The sequence below is a fragment of the Nanorana parkeri genome, unplaced genomic scaffold (assembly GCF_000935625.1).
Source record: "Nanorana parkeri isolate BGI_ZX_2015 unplaced genomic scaffold, ASM93562v1 scaffold27, whole genome shotgun sequence".
Lineage (NCBI taxonomy): Eukaryota > Metazoa > Chordata > Amphibia > Anura > Dicroglossidae > Nanorana > Nanorana parkeri.
The window spans coordinates 382,532-407,642 of NW_017306295.1; positions in this window are offsets into that span (position 1 = coordinate 382,532).

A 25,111-nucleotide genomic window follows, 5' to 3' on the forward strand; every position below is an offset into this window, starting at 1 on the left:
CGATAGATCTGCGGGGAAGAAAACCCCCCCCCCCCCCGAGATGATGTGCATGGTCACATGTCCTAGTCACATGTGCAAGAGTTCCAGGAAGTTAAGGAAGATCTAGTAACCTCCCCTTAGTAAACATGGCCACTGTGAGAAGACTAGAGAGGAAAAGAGAAATATGGTATGCAAAGAATACAAAGCCTGCAATTATCTAGAAGTATCTGTTTGTAGATTGTTGTTACTAAACATTTCTAAAGGTGTTTGTTGTTATTTTAAAGATAAGGGTAAAGTTCCTCTTTAACCATTTTTCTGGAAAGTTTTACATTGTGGATTAACTTTGTTACCACTTGTATAACTCTATTGTGTTATATGAATACTTATTTTGATGTTTAACATTTTCATTGTTATACAGCTCAGTATTATTAGAAGTTAATTATGTGTACATGCTAAAGGAATGAAAAGTTCTGGGTTTAAAAAATGTTAAACTTATGTTCCAAAAGTGTTATTTCCAACATAAAATAAAAATACAGGTATGACTGTAAAACTGCATACATTTTCCTTTTGAATTGCAATGATATGTTTGCATTTTAACATATTTATTTCATATATCTAAGCAAATATGTTGAGGTATGAATAAATATTAATGCTAAAAATAAATGTTATTACATATAATGACATTGTCATTTCCAGATATTCTATGCAAAAAAAATCTATTTTTCATTTTTATTATTGGCTATTTTTAATAAAGGCCTTGGGTAATAAAATGAGAGCTGCAAACAGCCTGAAGTGACATTTTTTTGCTAATACTTTTCTTTAGTAAAATTATGTTCATCATTTTAGCAGGAAATGAAAAGGATGCAGTTTAAAATGTATGCCTGTTTTTTCATGTCATCCATACTAAATTAAGATTTGGCTTTAATATTCATAGCATATTGGGTGCGAAACAGATTCAAGTGAGTCAGTGCAAAATGACAGATTCACTGTCATGCTTCAATCAATATGACATCTCTTTGTTTTGTTACATTGCAAGACTTCCAACACATCAGATGGTGGGAAATGTGGTCATATGGTGTGTAGTTAGTATGAATGTGTTTACCAGAAATCTGAAATTATGTGTCAGATTTTGGGGTCAAAATATGTGCAGTTATGAAAACTTTAAGTCTGTTTAAAAGTATAATTTTTATTTTAAGCTAGTAAGACAGAAAAAACACTAACAAAATAAAAAAGCAATCAAAATGATGGCTCCCTTTCCGACCACTATTATGTGTATCTATATTTGATTACACTTAGTAGTCTGTTTGCTAACTTTAGCAGTATTACAATGTTTTATCAGAAATAATGTAGACTAATACCAATCATGCCTGTCCTTTTAAATTATCTTATTTATTTCATAGAAAAGTAAACATAATAAAAAAAAATATGACATACACATTAATCAAAAACATATATTCATATCAGAAAAAAGAACTTTCCAGCATACATCCTCTACTCAAGCTCACCTATATTTTTGTTTTTTATTATTGCCTACTCCAATAAGGAATCATAAGACTCAGAATAGACTACTTCTTCCATTTGCACAGTATCACTGTATCTAGAAACTGAGGGTGCCGATCCTGCAGTCTTGTCCTCAGTTCCCCCACACGCTGCAAATGGTATATTCCCTCCATCCATTTCCTCACCGTGGGGGGGGTCTACAGATTTACAATGACCCAGGATAAATGCTCTAGCTGCACTTAAAAATAAAAGTGGAGTAAGCTCTTTTTGGATACAGCTAACCCTTCCGGAAAAATGGAAAGTAAGGCTAACTGAGGTGTTTGTTCTACTCTCCTTTTCATAATATGTTCGTACATATCACACACTGCTGCTCAAATGACACAATTTGGTGGAAATCCCACATAGATGTGTCATTGTCTCTGGAGACAGTTGACAGTTGTGCAGCTTGGTGGGCCACCGATACCACATAGAATCTTGAAAGTCCTCTCTTGAATTTTACTTGCTACTGAGAGATTATCTGTTAAAATGTAAGATTTTTTTAATCTCAATATTTGATATTTTACACTTCAATTCTCTCTCTCTCATTTATCTACATAATAAGGCACTGCTTTGGTCATGTAGGCCAATAATAAATTGTATAGCACTGAAACTACATGATAAGGGACTTCCACTCACATGCATAGCTCTTGCATCTGTGTCAAATCCCTGTGTATTTGCCGTCTGCTCTGCACCTTATGATAGAAATCTTGGAATTTTAAGTATTATAACCGTTGCCCATATGCAGGGATATAATCTCCAAACAAAGATGTCAGCAGCTTCTGTCCATTATCTTATAATGCCCAATGAAGGGGAGACAATTTTGTCTTAACCCATATAAATAGTCTACACACCAAATCCTGGTTACCCATGACCAGTGTCATAGGTCCATAGTATGGAGAAATATTATAGGTCTTCATAAGCATGTCCCACATCTTTAACATGGGTAGTAAGCACGTTGGAAGAGTTTTACATGAGGGGCACGATGCACAGTAGGTAGGACCCAGGATAGCATTACTGGAGATATTGGAGATAGCAGTGCCTTTATTTTAACCCAGAGCTTATGGCACACATTAAACATTGTATCCATTAGGCAAGCAGTGAGGACTGACTTGTACTACAGTTCTGCATGAGGTAGTCCCAGTCCATCCTTTTGTTTATGCTTTATAAATGTAGTGTATCTTAACCATGGAGGGGTACCTGCCAAGATATACATACAGTATATAACAAATAAGCATAGAGTGCCAAAAAAAGACTTTGGCATCTCTGTAGGTATGTCACGAACTCACCTCTCGGTGATCCAGCTGGGCATCGCGGCTCCTCCCCCTCCAGTGGCGTCTTCTCTCCTCACGTTGGCCACGCACGGCTCCTCCCATCACATGCCGCCCTCTACGGTAAAACGGAGGGAGATTCAATTGCTCGGCTTTCTAGTTAGGATGAACGTTAAGCAATTGATCTCCTTCCCTTACTGCACCACTCTCCATCCTGATCCTTGCAGCTCCTTGCTCCCTGGGCTTTACATCCAGCCTCAGTGATATTCAGAGTCTACTTCGTATTGGGCAATTAGATCTGTCTTTTTGGACTCCTCTTCAAAGTTTCTCCATGCCACACAACCACAAGTAATCAGTATTGCTCTAGATGCTTTGTCTGATATCCTGGTTATCTACTCACTCACTGTATCTTTATATGTTTAAGACGGATTGCATTTTCACCTGCATTCAGCCCTGAAGTTGCTATTTAGAGACTTTGTGAATTGCAGCGTTGTTCAGTTTGTTTATGAATCGCCCGCTGTAATAGTTTCTTACCATATATGTCAAGACTGCATTCTGGTCAGTCCAGAGCTAATTATACCACTTAAACCTCATGGGAGAAAGTTGCTGTGCAGTACTACAAATCCCCTCAGACCCTGGGGAATGCAACATATTATTTCTGGGAAATTCCAGCTAGTTTAATATTATATATAAACTTCATAATTACCATACTGTGGAAGGCTAGCTGTATGACGGAAATACAGCATCGCCATTGGTAACCTCGCTTTCACTAAATAGGTGGTGTATGATGCATATGGGGTCCGCGCTCACCCTCCCACATAATACAGTGTTATAGTGCATCCCCACCCTGAACCACCTAATACTAAGACTAAGCCCAGAACCTCTGTACTGTTGCTCCACAGCTGTGATCTATTCACATATAACGAACTGCTCGATCGTTACAAGGTACTGCCTGATAGATATGTAATAAATGCCACCCTACCATGTATATTCCAATTTACTCCTTGTCTGCAACTTCTGATATACATTTATCAATAACGGTTTATAGTTAAGATCATATAGCACTTCTCTAAAACTCCTAGATATTGTATTGCCCTGGGTTTCCAAACAAATGGGAAATCCTTTTGAAACCTCTCTTACCTCTATTTCTGTTAATGATACATTGAAAACCTCAGTTTCATTTATATTGACTATAACATTACTGACCTTCGCAAACTAGGAAAAAGCTGAAATCAGGGCCGGGAGCGTAACCTTTGGATTGGTAACATATAGGGGTCTATTCACTAAGCTTCTGTGGGCAGCCAAGTGACTAACCGACCAGAAGCGAAGTGAGCCGAACGCTGTTCGACTATTCACTTCAGGCTGGTACAGATGCTTCCTGCCATATATCGGCTGTAATCAGCCGTACATCAGGTGGCTTTGGCTGGCTTCGTGTCAGCCGAACATGCTCAGCATGTTTGCTCGATCCAAAGTGCAGAAGGAGTTTGACTCAGCAGATCCAACATCTGGATCGGCTAAGCTGAACCTCCAGCAAGCTACAGGGCAACAACAGTAAGTGAATAGCCGAATGCCGCCGTGCGGCATTCGATTCGACTGTTCTGCTCGGTACCTCTGTGGGACCGAGCAGAAAAGAAAAACAGTTAAAAAAGTAGTAAAAAATAACATAGTAAATGATTGGGCGGAGCTAGCAGTGACAGCTAGCTCCGCCCAACTGTTTTCTATCGCCCGGGTGGTTTTGCTGCCGTCAGAATAACATTTTTTAAAAATCACCATAGGAATGCATAGCTAGATTCCTATAGGCTATTTGACTTTGCAATAGCCAATAGGAAACTAGCTATTGCACCCGCCCTCTGCTGCTGTCAATCACTAGAGGGGACCTGATGGAGAACTTCAGGTCCCCTCTGCTGATTGACAGCAGCAGTGGGTTCTGATAATATCCCATTAATTTTAACTCTAGCTGTTGGGGCTTCATGCAGAGCCATATTTTTAGTCAAAAGCAGGGCAGGGATACCTATCTGTTCATGAGTTGCTGCTAGGAAATTCCACTTCAGGCAATTGAATGCCTTTTCAGCTTCTACCGAAAGCAAACAAAGTGGTAAGCAAGTCTTCTGTGCATGGTCCATCAATGTAAGGGTCTTACATTGGGTCATGTAACCCAACCTGATCCAGATGCAACAATAAGGAATATATTGTTTGATTCAGTTGGCTATGATCTTAGCATATATATTTAAGTCTATATTAACCAAGGAGATTGGTCGATTGCCCAAAGTATACTATCCTTATTTTCTTTGGGAATTACTGTGACATAAGCTTCCTGTGATTGTCTTGGAAAAGGACAATCCTCTGAGATAGAATCAAAGGGGGTCATGTAGGAATTAAGCCCATAGCCCATCTGGCCCTGGACTCTTCCCTAAATGGAGGGTGTACATGGCTCTATAAATCTCTTCTGAAAATGGTAAGGAAAGTTTTCTTTTCTGATAGGGTTGGGTGTAGCTTATATGTATTCATGTAAATCTAGAGTACATGTTAGAAGGCTCTGAGGGAGAAATATTATATAATGCCGAATAATACCGATGGAAACTTCCTCTATACGATCTGCTGTTTCCTCCATCCCCAAAGAGGGGCATTGGATTTTTTAAATACATGTTTTTTTCTGTCTATCTTTTATTGACCTGGCCTATAACCAACAATATTTATTCTCTAATTCACAAAGGGAGTGCTGTGTATGTTTCTTAAACTAGGTGTATGATTGTTTTAAATAAGTAAACAACTACAGACTTTTATTCAAAAGGTCTTGGTACACCGACAGGTCCCCACCAGACTTATGTTGCATTTCTAGATCATGTATTTCTAAAAACAGAGCCTCAATCTGCTCTACTTTCTCCTTTTTACCACATACCATATTTAATAGGTGTGCCGCTTAAAAAACACATTTTAAAGATTCCCTTTTAAATGGAGCTGCAGTTGGATATTCATCATCAAGAGTCAGCAACTCCTGAATGTCTGCTTGGCCTCTTGTACTATGGGATTTTTGATTGAAACATTGTTTTATTTAATCTCCAACTTGATATCTGCTTTACCATACCAGGGACATTAACAGGGCTATTCACAAAAAGGTGAAGAGTTTGGAGAAGGCAGGAGAAGTGAACAATCTAGTCCCAAGTAGCTGATTTGGAAAAATTCTCCAATTCAGCACACTTTCCAGTTCAGCTATGTTGTCCTAGATTGTTCACTTCTCCTGCCGTCTCCAAACTCTTCACCCTTTTGTGGATAACCCTACAAATGTCAAGAACATTAGAAAGTGGTCTGGCCACACCTGTGATCCAGCTCAAAAGAGAGTGTGCTACTAAAAAATAGTAAATTCTGCCATAAGAAAAATGGGGGGCTGAATAAAACATGCAGTCTCTATCTTTCGGGTGTAATATTCGCCACACATCCACTATTTGGAATTACCGAAATCTCTTTTTAACCTTCCTGGCGGTATTCCCGAGTGTGGCTCGGGGTTAATTTTCTGCACCATAAGCAGTAACCAAATTTTTTTTTATAGATTAAGTAGCACAAATAAAGCTACCTCCCATCTGGATCTCTAAACTAAAACAGTTTCCCTGAGGGAAGGTGATACCTGTCTTGGAGAGTGTAGAAAGACTTAATGCCTGTGGAATCTGCCAGCTTATCCAGCGTGAGTAGGCTACAGTCAATCCAGCAACGGTATATTCTGGGAATCGGCAGGCGAGGTGGAAAGGAAGGGTTACAAATTAGATGTGTAAAGAAGAATGAAGAAAATTTAACACTCCAGAGAATTTCACATCATCCCACAATTTCAAGGAATGTGTCGTAATAGGAGCGGCAATCCCTCTATGCCAAAGTGGTTAAAAATGAAATGGAATGACAAATGTAAGCCTCTAGCAAAACCCAGATCAGAACATTCCACATTGCCAGCTGATTAAGTTGGGCTGCATAGTAATATTTCATCATATGGGGGAGACCCAGGCCATCTGATAATTTAGATAGGAACATAACAGATTGTGAAGCTCGAAGCATGCCAAATGAACCTAGAGATCTAAGCCTGAAGACCATGTATACCATACAAGGAGACAGCCACTGGGGGCACCCTCACGTGCCCTTTAGGGAGGAGAGATATCTTCACTGCAGCAATTCTGCACATCCAGGAGTTGTTATTATCATTCCAAGTCATCAGAAGGTCACACAAGTGCTTAAACAGTGAGGGATAGTTTACGTGATATAGAGAGTCATAAGTCTTCATTAAAAAAAAACCAGGTAGTACAACTTTTCATTAACCCGTGAAACAAAAAGGAATGTTGGACAATCGAGAGGGCATGAGGTGGCAAGTGAACAGTAAGTGAACCTTGTAAAGTCTTATGACTTCACAAGGTTCACCTGGAGCAGGAAGCAGCACCAAAATTGGACAAAATCCACATAAGATTGGGAAGGGACACTGCCAGGTTGGATAAGAAGAGCAAGACGTTGTCTGCAACCTGCCAGCTCTATGCCGCTGATATTGGGGATGCCCTATTCAGATGTGCTCATGGGTTCGATGGCCAAGGCAAAGAGCAACAGGGACAGGGGGCACCTTTATCTCATACCCCATTTAACAGAAAATTATTTAGAATGATAACCTGCATATCTCACTCTTGCCAATAAATCAACATACAAAGCCCCCACCTAGGTAAGGAATTGTGTCTAAAAACCCAATTTGCACATGGTAGAGAACAGGTACTCCAGCAAAAGGGAAATAAAAGCCTTTCTAATATTTAGGGAAAGGAGGATCAGAGGAAAGTTTCGAGATCTAGCAATATGTAAGAGAAGGGACACGTGCCTGATATTATCCCCTGTTTACCTACAAGGGACAAAACCTACGTAATCCCCCCCAGCAAAGAACTTAAGCTACGATTTAAATGAGTAGACAAAATGTTGGCCAAAAGTTTGATGTCCACATTAATAAGGGAGATGGGGTAGAAATTTGAGCAATTGGTAGTGTCAGTAGCCAGTTTCAGCAACTTACAGATAGAAGCTTCAAGGGAGGATTTAGATAAAATATCCCCTGTGTGCTTTATACATACTGTGTGTACCAGGAGAGGTGACAGCAGATCTGTAAACTTTTTGAAATAGCTGGCGTGGTCTTTTATGCAGTTTAATCACATGACACACTTCTACTTGAGAGATTTTGTCATCCAATGCGGTCTTGTCAAATGCAGAAAGGCTAAGGCTGAATAATGAATCGAGAAACAATTGCACACAATCAGCATTCTGTTGAGTTGGTTTAGAATAAAGGTCCACTAATCGGGATCTAAATATTTTTTAATATAGATACTGGATTAGAGGTAAGGGAACCCCCCTTTCTGAAGCTGGCAAAGCTTGTATGTCTGGTCCAGAGTTCGCAGTCAGCGAGCAATGAGGGAATCAGGTTTATTACCCTTGATGTAGAATTTATGCTTTATCCAGTGAAAGAGGTTCTCAGCCATATGCATACAACAAAGGTTTAATTCTGCTCTGATACAATTAGACTCAGACCTATTCTCAGAGGTTAGGTTTGACTTGAAGCTCACTGATGCAAACCTAGATTGCAGCTCACATACCCAGGACCCTCAATTCTCCTGCTACTGGGAGACTTGTTGAATCAACACCCCACTGCAGTGGTGCTTTGTGTGCCTCCCATAGCAGAACTGGGGAGTCAACTGAACCTTCATTAAGTGAAAATGATTCCTGTATGGAGGAATCAAGTTTGAGAGAGATAGTGGGGTCATGTAGAAGTGAATTGCAAAGAGACCAGGAAGACTGAGGCAGTCTAGTAGTCAAGGAAATCAAGGTGATGGTGGTAGTGTCATGATCTGACCAGAAAGTAGGTACCATTGCCACCCACTGGGGGCTTGGAAGAGCAGTGTGCAGAAGAAAGATATGATCTATCCAAGAAAAATAATTATGAGGGTGGGAATAGAAGGTGAGGTCAGAGGTAGAAGGATGCAGCTCCCTCCACGTATCAATCAAATTAAATTGATCTCAAAGATTCCTGAACTGAAGGAAAATATGTCAGACAAAGAGGGTACACCCTCTGAGGGGTGCTTTTATGGGGGTACATAACCATGTTAGAGTCACCACAAAGTATCAGGAAGCCCTCATAAGTTCTTTCCTGTGCTCCAACTATGATAGGGTACAACCTTCTGGATCTTTACTTTCTCCAGCACAAGTAAAGTGAGAAGAGCATCTCCCTGTTTTCATAGTCCTCCAGCTGCAAGTGCAGAGCCGCATTGTCCCTCAGAAGGGTGGTAATTTCCGTGTCCTGTTTCTCCTTTGTAGTGGCCATGTCTAGGCAGCGGGACTCAAGCACCGAAGTGTGCCTGCCAGCGTCTCTGATTTCCCTCATAAGATGACCGGACAGATTCTTGGACATCCTGACTAGTGATGGGGCGAACACCTCCATTTTCGGTTCGAATTCGAACTTTCAAACATGGGAAAAGTTTTAATTTGAACTCGAACGCAATCCAAGTCTATGGGGGTAGAACATTGAAAATCAAATGTCTCCATTTTTAAGCATGGGGGACATGCATCAATGAAAAAAAAAAACTACGATTTTTAAAGGAGCAGTGATTTTAACATTGCTTAAAGACTAGCAAACAAATTGAAAAATGTCTTTAAATATCGTGCCTGGGGGTCCCCTTAACGTGCCTCTAAAGTGGCACGTCTGTACGATGTATAGAACCTGCTGCAGCAAAAATGACATTTCTAAAGAAAAAAAAATGATTTATTTTTTTTTGCGGTTCCCCCTCCCAAACAATGCCAGACTCTGTAGGTCTTGTAGGAATGTTAGGAGGGACCCCACTTAAAAACAAAAAGCGTGGGGTTCCTCCCAAATGTCATACCAGACCATTAAGGTCTGCTAGGAATAGTTAGGAGGGATCCTATGTAAAAAAGCAAAACAAAAGTGTGTGGGGTTCCCCCTCAAAGTCATACCAGACCCTTAAGGTCTGGTAGGAATATTTAGGAGGGACCCCATGTAAAAAAAAACAAAAAAAGTGTGTGGGGTTCCCCCTTAAATTCATACCAGGTTCTTAAGGTCTGGTAGGAAAATGGTGGGGAAAAACGTGGGTCCCCCCTAAAACTCCATACCAGACCCTTGAGCTGAGCATAGGCCTGGCACGGCTGAAAAGAGGGGGGTTGAGCGAGCACCCCCCCTCCCTCCCATACCAGGCCACATGCCCTCGGCACTGGGAGGGTGCTTTTCCAGGGTCACCCCTGGAAAAGCACCTTGTCCCCATGCCGATTTACTGTAGGTATGTCTGTATATAAACAAATCATACAAAAGCTTAATGAGAGAAAAACAGACATACAAATTATATACTCAGAAAGTGATCCACAATGAAAATAGTGAGGTGGGTACTTTGTTAAATATTTAGCAGAGATGCTACTGAAGATGTTTTTACCCAATCAAGCAATAAAACAGTGTAAAAAACATGTTAACCAGACTTAAAAGTTAAATGACTAACAACTATTTTTATGTCTAAATTAATCATAAATACATGTACTATGTAAAAAATATATATTTTACAAGTATATGGCATATGCCTAATTATTAACAATTATGTTATTTTAAAAGCCACAGCAAAAGGGTTTTTTTCATGGATTATGCACCTTTCCTAAATTAGCTACACCAATTATCACTGCATTACACTTCTAAGAGACTGCTGGGAACGTTGTCACTTTAGAAAGATGTACTCAAATGAAATTATATGTTTTATAATTATAAGCTTGGTTTGTGTGTTGTTTTTCTACTAGTTAGAGTAGGTATTGTTGTATTATGTTCACAAGCCAAGATTAAAATCAATGCACAATGATTTTTAATTGTCTGATAACTAATAAAAATTATAAAAACTCAGGGGGAAAAAAATGTCATGCACACTCAGGCCCATGTGAAACTTGCAATCCTGTTGATGGCAGCAACTCAACAGCAACAAGGTCACTTTACACTTTACCTTCTTCCACATTGTTGCACTCTTGCTGGCCCCCAGCCAGGTGAATGAGGCTTTGATCCATCATAGAAGATGTATACTATATAGGTGAACCCACACTACTGAACGTGCTAGACAAAGAACAAACCACTACAACAGTTTTAAGCACAAAAACGATTTCCTTCCTATTATGTACCATCTGCACCACTATAAAAGATACACAATCCTACTAAAGGATACCTTTTTTATATCTTAGATAGACAATAGGGAGGAACATATTTGTATTAAAATTACAGAAAGTACACATGCAAGAAAACATTTTATAAAAACACTTAAAAAGTGCATAGCTCCCTTAAGAAATCACTTGGAAAATATGCTGTGAATAAACCAGCAATTGCAGGTGTTCACATGGACACCTCAGCTGGATGGCCTGGCTCATGTATCAGTAAATGAATGCAATAGTTAGTAAAACCCTTTAAAGCACATGGACATGTAATGGAAATGTTTTTTTTCCCTACAGTTATAATAGAAAAAATTGATCACATTTCCAATGCATATGATTGAATTAGTATAGTAAATAAGCCAATACTTATTGGAAGGGCATCTTGACAAAACTCATATGTCAGGAATGTAATTATGCAGAAAATAATATATCACCCAACAATGGGTAATGAGATAAGATAGTACCCAACACAGTGCAACAGAATGAAGTAAATCATCCCACAGTCCAATATTATATGTTGATAATAATAGACAAACTACATACTCATGCCACAGAGATTTTCCTTACAATTCAAATGATGTAAATGTTAAATAAGCAATGTATCACAATATTAAATGGTGGGGCATACATACATGGCACAATAGAATGAAATCCAAGCATCTCCCAGATATATTTAAATAAGCCATTTAACATTTTAAATTAGATAGCTGAAGAAAGCTCTAAAATTATAAACCTGCATGTAGTGTGTGTGTGTGTGTGTGTGTGTGTTAATTTCCTCAGGAAATAAGAAAGGTCTGGCGTCAGAGTGGAATGAACTCCACACATATTGCTGCTATGCGCCACTTCATCAAGAGTGACACACCACCATAGAAATAGTGGCCTTAAATAGCTAATCAAACATGTTCTCAACCAGAAATGGCAAGACTGGAACATCGCAGGGAATTAACATTCTACAGAGCTTCCATCAGAGAAGGAGCAATGCCTCACTCTTATGGCTGGCTAGGGAGTGACCCCCCTAGAAGCAGATAAGTATTTTCTGTGCCTTCATAAAACTTTCCAAATGCTTTGCAAATGCTTGTTCTTTACATCAATATTAAATGGTCTAATACACAATAAAAATTCACAGCACCAGCTTCTCATTGCATCACTTCATGCTATTTCATGTTGCTTCAAGTTTAATTTTAATTTTGGAATCTGGAATGTTTGGAAAAACTTGTCAAATAAATCAATCCAAGTCGATTGAAGTATGTTGCAAATGTTTTAAAAATGTTTGCAAACTCTGAAGGTATTTGTCATGCAAAATGGAACCCTGGAAAAGCTTGTTCCTTGACCCCCCCTGCACTTCACAGGGGAAGTTTCCACTTAGTTTAGTGAATGAAGTTCTGCTGACTTCCACCATCCAATTATGTCAAAGTAAATATATTGTTCCTTTTTTTTCTTGTACATGATTGGGAATTTTCTGCAAAGTGAAATTTCACCACATTCACCAAACTAAGGGGAACTTCCCCTGCGGAGTATAAATTCCTTTGCAATGTGAACAACCTATTTGCCTTTATTATATTAATCCCATAGAGCCTAGACTCTAGCATCTCTTGAAGTAAAAAGGCTACAGAAAAAAAATGTAGGGCAGACATATGGATTTCTGTAGGTTAAGGGCTCTGGAAATTGGACGGTAAAAGAAGGGATCCCTGGTCACCACTGCAAACCACATTATTATCACCTGGGAAAAAGAGACTAACTTCAAAACGGCCTTTCTATCTAAATTCCTAAGTTAATCTTTCTGATGGAATTGTCCCCATTGTGATTAAAAGCAGCATCAATGCGGGAGAAAAAGTGAGTGCCAAAAATATTTAAATTAACTCTGATCGTGTACGGGTATGTTCAGATGTCCACCTGTGTTGCTCCCTGTTTGTGATAGTTATAAATATGTGTGTGTGTGTGTGTGTGTGTGTAAATTGCATTTTTGTGAAAACAAAAAATGAAGTTTTAGGCATTTGTAAAACAATGCTCTAATGCAGAAATGCTTTAAAAATAATGCCATGAAAAGTTTGTGCTACTCAAAAAAATTAGGATTTGTGTCATGTGTTTGGGATTATCAACAAGGGCCTCATCTGCCAGGCCTAAGGATGTGGGAACGAGACCCTTGTCAACATGGGGATAAAGCACCTTGCAGATGGGAGGTTTTGCCTACCTTTTCCCTGAAGGGTACTCTTCCAATGTTGGGGGCATGTGGCCTCGTATGGTTTAGGAGGCGGGGGTTCCAAACACTCTCTGACTCCCCCCTTTCCTGCCCAGCTAAGCTGCATGCTTGGATATGGGTCTAGTATAGATTGTGTGGGGGACCCCATGCCGTGACAGTACACACTTTTTTTGTAAGAATCGTTTTTTTAGTCCCTCTTAAGAAAAAAAAAATCAGATCGCTGTTAAAATTCATACAGGGACAGATTTTATGGGGGACTCCACACTATTTTTACAAATAGAAGCAGACTGGGAAAGGATCTGTTATGAAGCAGCTGTAGTTTTTCTCTTTCTAAATGCCATTACCTATAGGTGAGCTGTATTCCACAGGAGCACCACAGGTGGACATCTGAACTTACCTTACCTTACCTATAGGTGAGCTGTATGCCACAGGAGGACTGGAATATGTCTCACCCATAGGAATGAATAGTGTTGCAGTGCACATGTATACTTCTGTTTTCAGAAGAATGGCTATGCAATGCCAGGCAGGCCAGCACAGTGAAGATTGCTGAAACAGAGAAGAAGGTAAGTATTTAATATAGCAGGCTGCATGTTCATAGGAAAAAAAACTTGTCCTTTTATTATTGCATATCTAACATCAACAAGTTTGGGCTTTAGATTTATTTTCAGCACTGGACTGATTTTTGACTGGAAAGTTGATAATTACTAAGCTGATTTTCTTCTTCAAGAACATTTAAATACCTTCTATTGCTTCACTTTTTGCCAAGAATATGTTTGGAACTATTATATGTACTCTTTTCTACTGACACAGTAATGCAGAAGATTTTATGACCCTGTGAAAGGGAGATGCTATGGCAGTGGATCTTAGATCAGTTAGTTTCAGCGGTTGTTGTAATGGCAGTGGGACACAGAACAGTTGATGGCAGTGGTGGTAGTGTTGGTTTTGGTGTAGTATTGGCTTTGGTGAGAATACTGATATTGCCAAGTTATCCTTTTCTTAAGGGATACGTGACTGAAACTGAAAATATACCAAACCCTAATTTATTTTTTACAAAAATCAGTCTCTCCAGGCTTGTGACAAAGTTACCCACTGCTCTTAATATAATAATACCTATAGGGATAAAAATGTTTGGCTTATACCTCATCACTCATTCTAACACTTGATCGATTGATGCCCAGTTAAGGGCAAAAGCAGAGCAGCATGATTTATAAACAAAAAAAAAGAAAAACAAATTGGTTACATACTGTATATCTGTATAGACATTTAAGTAAAATAAGGAATTGTTTATTTTCTTTACTTCTGGCTGTACTTGGTAGGCACTGGTAGGTCTGATGCAGTGTAATTAGTAAAAGTAAATGAAAGAAGACATTATTCTTTCAAATTTGATCATAACTGCAGCATTTTGATTTAAGGCAAAAACAGTGCAGCACATTTAATCCAAAATGAGAATAAAGAAACATGTTTTGCTGATATCTGTATTTTGTTATCTTTGTTACATCCTGCTTTACTAGTCAGGCACTGTTAGGCCCTCTGCATTTACATAGTTTTACAAAAACATCCCTGCAATTTCTGCATGTGTTACAGCTACAGTTCCCCACTGACAGAGTTCTCCATTGATGGATGTAAGCATTACCCTTCATGGGCACCAATGTCCAGGACCGTATTTACGCTCCCTGTTGCCGTAAGGTCATTGTCGTCAATGCACCCCCCTCCCTGCCAAACTCCCCCCAATAGAGAATGCCAACCGGATGTTTCTTGATTTTTTTTTTACTTTTTATGTTTTTATTTTCATTTTTTTTTTACTTTTTTACATTTTTATTTATCTTATCATCTTTAGAGCTTCTCTTTACTGACCCTGTCACCTCCAATACAGGAGTTCTAGCACAGCACTGTGCTGGAACTCCTGTGACAGGTGAGAGGGGAAGACTGCTCTTCCCTCTCACTGTATACATGGTGCGGCAGAGTTACTTTTAACCCTGCCCCTCTGCTCCCCGCTTTCCATCCTGAAGTGACCAGCGAGGAGAGATACTCGGCGGCGGGGGAGGACGGAGCCGATAGGACGGAGCCAGCATGGAGAGAGGTAGGTGCGGGGGTGGCGGGCGGAGTATGTACAGGCTGCAGTCTTATTACAAGTAATCTTGATGACATCGCCAAGATCACTTGTAAACAGACAAGTGGTTTCTCCATTCTCATTTAGCCCTGCTTGTGCAAAGCAGGGCTAAATGTAGAAAACAAATTACCGCCCGGTGCCCGGAACTGCATGTCCCGGGCTACGGGAGATTTCAAACCGCTGCCGCCCCTCTGCTCCCTGCCGAGCCTCGGTGGCCTTGTGGGGAGTCTGGGCCTGCCAATGTCCTCCCTAAGCAATCCTGGCAAATGATATAGTTGCCTGCATTTTTTAGTGTACTTTTCCTTCCATAGTGGACCTCAATGCTCATCCCCAGCAGACCTTGAAAGTGAAAAACCCATACTGCTCCTCCTACACATGCCCACAGTATCTATAAATTCCAATAATAGGTCTGTGCTCTGCTCATTGCATGGTCATACAAACTTTTTGATCACTTTGAGGTAACCCTTTAGTTGCTCACAGCAACATACTTAAAGTACAAAAGCTGGAAATTCACTTACAATATCACAATACTAAAAACCATCCTTTTAGTGTTGCCCATACTATCTTTTAAAAAACCATTCTGATAGGCATCTTAAAAACATATTTTGACAAGCTAGCCAAATAACAGTTTCTGGATTCTATAAAATGTTAGTGTGGGACTTACCAGACATACAGACCCTTGGTAGTGATGATGAGCTAACATATTTTGCCCAAACTATAGCCCTATGATTTTGTTGGTGTGGAACTTACCAGACCCTTGGTAGTGATAATGAGCTAACACGTTTTGCCCAAAATACAAAATAAGGCCCCATGATTTTGTTTATTTCAGTCTTATGGGGAGCATGTTAAGGGATTTGTTTAAAATGCTTTGGAAGACAGTGAGAGGCTGGTTTTAAACCCATAGCAACCATTGCTAAATTTACGGTTAAACCCCATTGCTAAATTTGCTGTTTTTTCGCCCCACAGTAATGAATAGAGATTGCAGCTTACATGTGATCAGATGACCAAATACTTTTTATAAATGTTTTTGCACAAGATACGCACAGATTTCACCCAGGATTTACACATGTTTCAAAATGTATTACATTGTAAAAATGTGTGAATTCTGTGTGAAAGTTGTGCAAAGTATTTATAAATAGATCCCTTAGGCCCCTTTCACATGGCCACTCACAAGGTGATCGGGTTCACCTGTCAGTTTTCCAGATCGGATGTCCAATGCAAGTTTATGGACAGTCATGTGTAACTGGACGGGCATTCGTTTAAACCCTATTAATCCTATTAATCCAGGTCCAGAAAAACAAACAGAACAGTGTTCCGTTTAGCTGGACTGGATTGTGTCAGATCAGGGGTAATGTGATGTAAATGAACAAGTGTGTTTTCCCATTCCACATAGACTGGGAAGGGGTCCAGTAATTGCAATGTTTTCTCCATAGCAAGATGGGGGAAAAAACTGTACAGACACAGATGTGACAGAGGTTACATCTGCTCCGTACTGCTGTGATCAGCAGAGGATCTGTGCACAGATACTCTCCTGATTAGCCCATTTGAAAGGGGCCTTAGACTTTTGGTTATGTAATCAGCATTAGAGAGAGCCTAGAATCGCCCTTTCTCCTTAATGTAAACCATAAAATATTTTTTATTATTTATCCAAGACTGCAACATTGTTCTCATTTTAGTATATTACTTTAAAAATATCCATACATCTACCTTTATATTGGCAGAAATAAACAAAGTTCATTGGGGGGAATTTATCAAAACTGGAGCAGATGGAAACTGGAGCAAACGGAAATGAGAGATGAAGCTGATTGGTTGCAGTGCAAATCTGCTCCACATTTTGTCTGCTCTAGTTTTGATAAATTCCACTCAATGTATAGTAATTAAAAAAAATATATATTAGTATGACTTCACCACATTGAAGAATTTACTTAAGACATCAGTCAGGGTTATATATTGTATTTAAAAATGCACATTTATGAAGCAAATGTGGGAAGTAAAAATGTTACAGCTAAAAATGTTACTTAGCCTCTACTTATATGCATTAATTTTAAAGCAGCAGGAAAAAATCTATTCATACTGTAAAATGGAACACTCTATATGAATACAATTCCCTATGGTGAATGTTGAACAAAAGCCATCAGTAGTAGTACATTATCTATTTTTATATTTTCTGTACCTATGCCAACATACTAAGTCTTATATCTATTCTATTGTACTTCTTTTCTATAGTCAGTTAAGAGCTTTAAGTGTCATTTTATTTCCTATCCAACCTTTGCAGTTGTTTTTGTTCTTGTGTTTTTTAATAGTACTACTGTATTTTACCAGCTATTTACAAAAAATATAGACGAGGAGGCAAAATATATTTTAATATATGGATTTTCATTACATGATGTGCAAAGCAGAGACTTGGAGGGAGCACAACAGCAACATATTCGTAGGGCCCACTTTAACTTTAAAGTCTGAAATGTGACAAACATAAAACTAACTTAGGATAATGCATGCAGTCTTGCAAAGACAACTAGTCTTTAATTCAAACTGCAAGATTTTATATCAATAATGAATCAAGATCAAACAAATATACATTGCCTAGCAAAGTATTCCCCCCCCCCCATGCCAATGGGGTTAAGGGCCTCTTCCCCACAACCCTGGCCGTGGGGTTGTGGAGGTCTGCAGGCAGAGGGGCTTATTTGCATCGGGGTACCCCATTAATTAAGAGGACACACAGATGCCGCCCACATTTTCAATGAGTAAGGGGTACTTTTAACGGCACGATGATCTCCAAATTTAAGCGACAATCTTGTGAGCTCAGAATACAGACCCAAATCCCTATCCCAAGGACCCAATAAACCCAAGGGAATGTTCCCCTGCAGCAAATGCCGAATGTGTCCCTTTGTGGACAAAACGAACACCTTTAAAAATACAGAAGGGACAAAGACCTATAATATAAATCATTTTATCAACTGTGAAACCAGTAAAGTTATTTACCAGCTGGGATGCCCTTGCCACAAATTCTATATCGGAAAAACAAAAAGACAACTAGGAATTAGAATTGGGGAACACCTTAACGACATCAGAAAAAAGGATAAAGATAGCCCCATAGCCATACATTTTTCAGAGTTCCACGGTGGCCTAACTACAGGCCTGGAAGTGAAAGCTATATATGCACTAAAATTATCACATAGGAGGGGGGACTTTGACACCGTCCTCCTCCAAAAAGAAAAAATGTGGGTTTATAGGTTGAACACATGGCTACCGATGGGTCTAAACAATGAATTTGACCTCAACGTGTTTCTGTGAACGTCTCCTAAAACTATGTATTCCCTGTCTCCTCATGTTTTTACAAGAAAATTTGAGGACACCCGTCTATAAGCACATTGTCTATTTTTGCTTGTTTGTTTTGCGTTGTTTATTTCTGTATATTTCCTTACATATGGCCACACGAAAGTTGGTTTTATTTTACCATTTTCCAGTTAACACGTGAATTTCCTATTGGTTAAAGGGAAAATTGATGTATTGATACTAGCGAGCCTGATTAACAATGACCTACAGGTGAGGACGGTGAATATACACGTCCCATTCCTAGAGGTCTGTACGTCCTGACGAAGCCCCCGAGAGGAGGGGCGAAACGTGTAGACGCCGCACACCTACTCAGGTGGATGACCGGGAGCACTGAGGATACTCTACCTCGACTCCTTAAAACTTACAGCACTTTTGAACCGACTGGCAGCATTGATCTACACCCGGGACCCATTAATTTGAGTCATGCCGCTAGCTTCTCAGCCATATGCAAGCCTGCATATAATCCATCAGCAAGAGTGGAGATCCTGGACTCTGTCCGCAAACTTAAACCACAAGTACATGGAAAGTGATTGGGGAAAGACATCGGTGAACTGATACTTTGCAACAGTGAGTAGGACTGCCTTTATTCTATCCCTACTTCATCAAGATAAATACCCCCTAATCTTTGCCATTCAGGAGAAGACTCACAGATCAGTTTTCACCCTAACGAATAATTACGGCCTGACTAACATGTCAATAGCACTTTAATCGATATGCTGAACCTAATCCCGCAAGTTAATCACCCCATTACACTGGAACATTTCAATCCCAAGGGAGTTCCTCTGAGCGATTCACGCAGTCCATGACTAACAACAGATGGTCCATCTTCCACCTCTAATAATTGGCAGTAATCACAACTCACCTCTATATTGTTGATCACGGGTTTAACCTCAGTGCAACTAAATATCAATATATGTGATACACTGTCCCAATTAATTGCCAATGTGATTGTCTGTTTATCTATGGTTGATATTCTCCTGGCTTGACCCGGAGTTTTTTTGTTTCATGCAAGTCAGCTGGTTTATGGTAAATTCTTTTGTTGTGCTCAATGTTTAATCTTTACGGTCAATTTAAAATCCACGGTCATACTTATGACCAATAGCTTTTAAGTATCTGTTTGCTTTTAAACTCTCGGCAGTAAGTCCTTGGCCCTTGGGACCCCCTGAACTTTATATTGTTCCGCCAGGCTCTATCTTCCAGGTCTGCCAATTTCAGGGCCATAGTGCGGAGCTCAGCAGATGTGTCAGCACAGGCATCCACCAGTTCGTTATGAGCTTCAGCATATTCTCCCATCTTATGCTCAACATGATCCACCCTGTCCTCCAGCTCATGAATCTCTCCCCTCATCTGCTGTATAATAGACACCATATCACTATGAAGGGAGCTGCGTAATGACACCAGCATATCCTTCAGGACCGTGTCCACTACAGGGGAATCAGTGGTAGGGAAGGTGTCAATGGGATCATGGAGTTCTCTAGTGTCATCTAGAGGGAGAAGTACCTGGGGTGTAGAAGATTTCAGAGTTTCTCTCCTCCGATGAGAATCCTGCGGGCTGTAGATGAGGAGCTGCTGGGCAGTGTAGTGCCCCTGGTACCACCCTCCCTTCATGCAGTAATCATAGCGTGTCCATTATGCTGCGGGACAGGGCCGCGTGGGGGGCCTCATGTAGCTCCGGTGCCATCTTGCCTGGCCGGAGCTCCGGCTACAGTGAAGAAGTCGGTCAGTTTGCGGGGACCGCGCTTCTTCGTTTTTCTCCCCATATAGGCGGGTGCCGATCGTGGGTCTTCCGCTGCCTACAGGGGTCGAATGGGAGCATCTAGTCACTGGGGATGTCGCTGGCTAGCTCTAAGGGCTGCAGAGCCTCTCTTCAGTACGGCCATCTTCTCTGTCGTCAGGCCACGCCCCCAAAGAGTCAGTTTTTGACAAGTCCTTGACAAGTCCTTAATCTGGTGTCAATCATGATGAATGACGCCCCCCGACTCGCTGAAATAAAAAAGTCCCGCCGCACGACGACCCCTCCAAAGCCCATGAAAACTCACTGTAAAATTAAAGCTCCGGCCCAAATGTAAACAAATGGGTGATGCGAGCCATGACGCCAGTGGGCATGTTCCACCCATTGGACATTCTGAGCTGGCATAAAACAAAAGCAAAGTCTTGCTATTCAGAAGCTCCCAAATGCTATTTGGAAAGACTTTGCTTTCGTTATTGAATTCGGGCTTCGAGCTGTCATTTTGTGGCAAGTCTTTGTAGGGTTTGAATAGTTCGTCATGCGGGGGGACTTTTTTATTTCGGCGAGTCAGAGACCGTCAATTATCGTGATTGACGCTGGATTACATTGATGGATCCATTTTTTAAAAATAATGAACTTGTCAAAAATGGACTCTGTTTTTTTCAATTAAAGGACTTTTTCAAAATGTGTGGTGTGTTTATTTACATTTACTTTTTACCCTTTAGTGAATGAGTGGGGGTATAAGTACCCCTTACTCATTCAAAAGGGGTGACATCTGGGTGCCCCCTTAATTAAAGGGGTATCCCAATGCAAGGCCCCCTGCCCAAAGACCCCCACAACCACCTTTCCAGGGTTGTGGGGAACAGGCTCTTGTCCCCATTGGCATAGGGACACCCTCCTAATGCCAAGGGCACGTGGCCTGCTCTGGCACAGGGAAGGAGGGCGCTTGATCATCCCCCCTTTCCTGCCGAGCCCGGACTGTGCTTGGATCAAAGGTCTGGTAGGAATTCTAGGACTCCCCGTTTGGTTCCCCATTTTTTGGTTCCCCACATTTGATTCCCCCGCGCATTTTTTTTTATTTTTAACATGGGGTCCCTCCCAACATTCCTACCAAACCTGGTATCAATTGGGGACCTCACGCTTTTTTTTTTCCTTCTGCGGGCTGTAAAAAAAGTCATTTTTTTCCTTTTGTCTAATGTCACTTTGCTGCAATGAAAGTTCATCTGTAATAAAAATTTGTACATACTACCGTTAACGAAATGAATGAAAATTCAGATTACATCCGAATCTCCCAAAAAATTTACTTTTGAACCTGAACTTCGAAAAATGAAATAACAAGAAATCCGAATGAAAATGAAACAACGCAAATTTTTTGCCAGCCCACATGTCTACTGCCCAATGATGCTGCTGCATTTGATAGCTGAATAAAAATCACTTGAAAATACTTCTGGCTGGGTACAAATTTATTTACAGTAGCATAGTTGCAAAGGAGATAATTGTGGATGAATAAAAATGAATGAACATAGAAAACAATTACTCAATTACACCTACAGTATGTTAAACAAAATGATATACATGGTAGGTTCACACACTTGAGTGCACAGTATTAAAACACTTTCACTAGGCTGCATTTTAAACAGGAGAGATATCAGCCAACTTTTAATCTGAAAATCAACAATAAAGAGTATTTATTTCATAAAAAAACACGAAATAGTGTAGGGACTATGTGCACAGTATTTAACCACTTTCACTAAGATGGAGACACCAGCCAGCTTATAAAAAACTTTTTTTAGAGTGTATTTGTTTTACTGAAAAAAGCCACCAAAGTTTTGTAGTGACTGGAAGCACTGTAATGCTGTAAAAACATTGTACTGAACCCATGCACAGTATTTAAGCACTTTCACTAAGCCACATTTTCAACAGTAGAGACAAGGCTAGTTTTTAATGCAAAAAAAATCAACATTAGAGCATATTTATTTCTAGCTCTCCCTGCAAAAACTGTGTGATCTATCCCTATATACTCCAAGTGTCCCCAACATACACTGGCTGTATATACAGGAATATTAAGCAGCACTGTATAGAATGGCAGAAACTATCTCTCCCTGAAAAAACTGTGCAATCTATTCTTATATGCTCCAAATGTCCCCAAAACACATTAAATTAATAGACATCTGTGTCCTTTATAATGGCATAATTGGACAGTACATCTCTGACAAAAAATGTAACTTTTTTTGTAAGGGTGGCTTCATTCACTCTACATGGTCCCACTGTGTATGTGAACGTAGCCACCATTCTCTGCTTGCTCCCAAGATGGACTAGAATAATACACCAGGTGCATGTGCAGTTAAATTGGCAGGTGCAAGATAGGCAGGATTTGTAATTTCAGTTTAGCGGTGCATGTGACAATAGTATATGTGCACTGCTCACACACACTGACCAAAAATTGAGGCAAAGGATCCTAAATTGTGAGCGCACTCTAAGGAGCTTTATTACCCCCAAAACATTGTATACATGATGTAATTGGACATTTTAAGCATTGACAGCACTTTCTTTCTGCTATGTGGTCCAAGACCTTGATCTACACAATAGTTTAATGATACTTTAACTGTAGCTATATTAATTTTCAGCGGCATTGTCTAGAATGGCAGAAAGTCTTTCACTGCACAGACTCTGTTAGCTAACCTTATCACTTTGCAGCACGCGGTGTATCTAAGACTAAGATCTAAATATAGAAATTTCTAGCAATCAGCAGCAGCAACTAGCTCTCCCAGCAAACACTCCATGATCAGTCCCTATCTCCTCCAGCAATCAGCAGCAGCAATTAGCTCTGCCTGCACACATCATGTGATTAGTCACTATCTGTTTTAGTGTGTATCTGTGGCTAGCTATCCTGCAAACACTCTGAGGGGAATTTATCAAAACTGGAGCAGACAAAATCTGGAGCAGATGTGCATCACAACCAATCCGCTTCTCTCTTCAGTTTGTTCAGTTAAGGTTTGAAAATGAAAGAGAGATGCTGATTGGTTGCCATGCACAGCTGCTCCAGATCTTGTCTGCTCCAGTTTTGATGAATTCCTCTCTGTGATTTGTCCCTATGTACTCCATTTTTCCTCCAACATAAACTGACAAAAGGTGGCTGAGCACCATGTCTTTATATGAAGGGGACTGACACAAAAGAAAATCCCCATGGTTAGCCCTCCTAAACCACCTGATGGGAGTTCAGAGATCAGGAAGTGCATTGGTGCTAATTGGTTGCTATTAATGCAAATGGTTGCATTACTTTACAATTTTCATGAACCATGAAACCTGCTGCTGCATGTCAACAAACTAGGGATCTGTCATTCAGTGGTGGTACCACTATCACTGTGCTAATGTTAACACTATTGCCACTCTAGCACTAGTGCAGCACTAGTGTTAGCATGACAGTAGTACTGCTGCTGCTAAATAGCAGATCCCTGACCAGTTTGTTGCCATACAGCATCTGACATTTTGAGGTGGTAGATGCATAGTATGTTGGTGATTTGCTGCATTTAAAGAAACATGAAATGATCCTTATGGCAAAAGAAAAGATATAGCATACTCAGACACATCTTTTCATTTCAGCACTCTAGGACTTTTAATGCTAAACACATCTTTGGTTTATAAACACGGTCCAATAGAGCATGACTTTAAAGGCTCTGCTTAAAGACTTTCATAATGCTGGTAAATCAGGGTAATTAAAGGTTAAGTAAACGGGGCTATGGTAACGTAAATTCTTGTATTGAACATTAACTTCACCTAATTGAATTCAATGGACTAAGCATTCAGTGTTTAAACTGTTATAAAGCAATGGGGAAGAAATGGAGCAAAATCACAGAAAACCCATCCTTATATGAACGAATATAAAAATGCAGAGCAAATAAAAATGATGGGTATATATAATAGTTCAAGTAAAATGCATTATTTACATTATTATTGTATGCATTATTATGAACATTATATGTGTTTATGTAATTTATTTCAGCTAAAACAAAGCAGTGTTTTTTTTAACCATTCAACTATATTACTGCCCATCAGTTATAATTCAAAATAATTCAATGCATTGGGTTAATTACAAACAATAATTAATATGAAACTATGTATATTCTGCTCTTTTAATTAGGTTGTCAAAAGTGCAACAAAGAACTGCTAAGTTCACTGAATCTTACAACAACCAACCAAATTTCAAAGTAATGCAGATAGACCCTAAAATAATAATTTCTATTCTGATTGTCTTGAGTTAATATGATGCTGTACTTTCTGTTTGTATGTTTAAATAAATTTGTTAAAATTAGGGATGCACCGATACCACTTTTTTAAGGCCGAGTACGAGTACCGATACTCTTTTTCAAGTACTCACCGATACCAATTACCGATACTTTTTCTTAAAGGGACAGGTCACATTTTTTCTAAAGCAATACACAATCATGATTTTAAGTCAGTTTCTTAATATTATGAAGAACATGAACACTCTGTAGTGTGGCACAGCTATATCCAATTCTGCATACCTGGCTTTATATTATAAGAACTTTATAATATAAAGCCAGGTATGCAGAATTGGATACAGCTGTTCCACACTATACAATAATACACTGTTCTGGAGTCTGGACATGTGATAATCTATTTTCCCCACTAGGGGGGATACAAGCCTTAGTTAGCAATGGCATGATAAATATTAATTTAATTATTCAATGTCTTTTTTTTATATTATAACATTTATAATATAAAAAAAGACATTGAATAAT